We start from the raw sequence: 1,008 nt of genomic DNA, 5'->3' as shown, positions 1-1,008 counted from the left end.
TTTGACAATCCCATTATAATGGATGTACCTTAGACATACATCCTTTCCTAAGAACAACTACATATTAGAACCACTGTAAAAACACATTAGCCATCAATCCTGGCATACCCCCTTCCTCATGCTTCCAATTGAGTGAAAGGCTCAAAATAAACAGTCAACAGGAATATACTGACAGAGTACTAACACAGCAAGAATGGGGGGCAAGTAGACACACAAAGATCACTCCTTTTGAAAGAAATCTCCAACCTAACTATCCTTTTTACTTACAAAAACTTGAACCTCCTCCATTATGGTACAAACCGTAATCAAATTTAAGCAAAATGAGAAGCAGCAATGCTAGAAAAAATGATTAAAAAAAACCCTGCAGAATGCTGTCTTTATTCAGAATAAAAACAATAACATGAATGATAAACAAAGGAAACAAAAAGCAATGTACTTTCCTCTTTTCTTCCATCAAATATTTTGGTCAATGAATCATTATGTATCAAGGGTTAAATTTCCAAGTCATAACATCATACTGTGGGTTAGTATTTTTTTTTACTTCTATATAACAAAATTTCTCTTTAACTAAGTTCCCTGTCTCTGGGAATCCAAACCAGTGCACTCAACCATCAAGAAAACCAGTATCAAAACTACATGAACACTTAATTAGACAAGACTGGTAGGCCTATGGGCTTTGTTATTTCATCATCACTAGGTGGGATTTTGGATCTTTCTTTTTGAAAATTACTTTTTTTTACTAATGGGGAAAAAAGAAAATTTAATTACAGTTAAATTTCCGAGATATATCTTTCATGTATATCATCTAAAAATGGCCCTGCCAATCAAAAAACTGTCACATATTACGTATGTATATTTATGCCTCTTTAAAGCATTTAAAAGCATTTGAAAGCAAAAGGCACATAGGACGGAAGAATATCTCTTCTTCTGAAGACTATGAAGTGAAGCACTTGGGGAAAAAAGCCTTTTGGATCAGCTATTGCTCTGTATGAAAGTTGAGAACAGTGA

General features: G+C 33.7%; 1 protein-coding gene across 3 annotated transcripts in view; it reads right to left on the bottom strand.

Moving 5' to 3' along the window:
- The window catches only part of LOC119585021 (microtubule-associated protein RP/EB family member 3-like), a 46,883-nt gene that overhangs the window by 6,211 nt on the left and 39,664 nt on the right, over window positions 1-1,008 (bottom strand). The window lies entirely within an intron of this gene.

This window comes from Penaeus monodon, chromosome 19, assembly GCF_015228065.2.
Source record: "Penaeus monodon isolate SGIC_2016 chromosome 19, NSTDA_Pmon_1, whole genome shotgun sequence".
Lineage (NCBI taxonomy): Eukaryota > Metazoa > Arthropoda > Malacostraca > Decapoda > Penaeidae > Penaeus > Penaeus monodon.
This window is presented reverse-complemented; position numbering and strand designations above follow the sequence as displayed.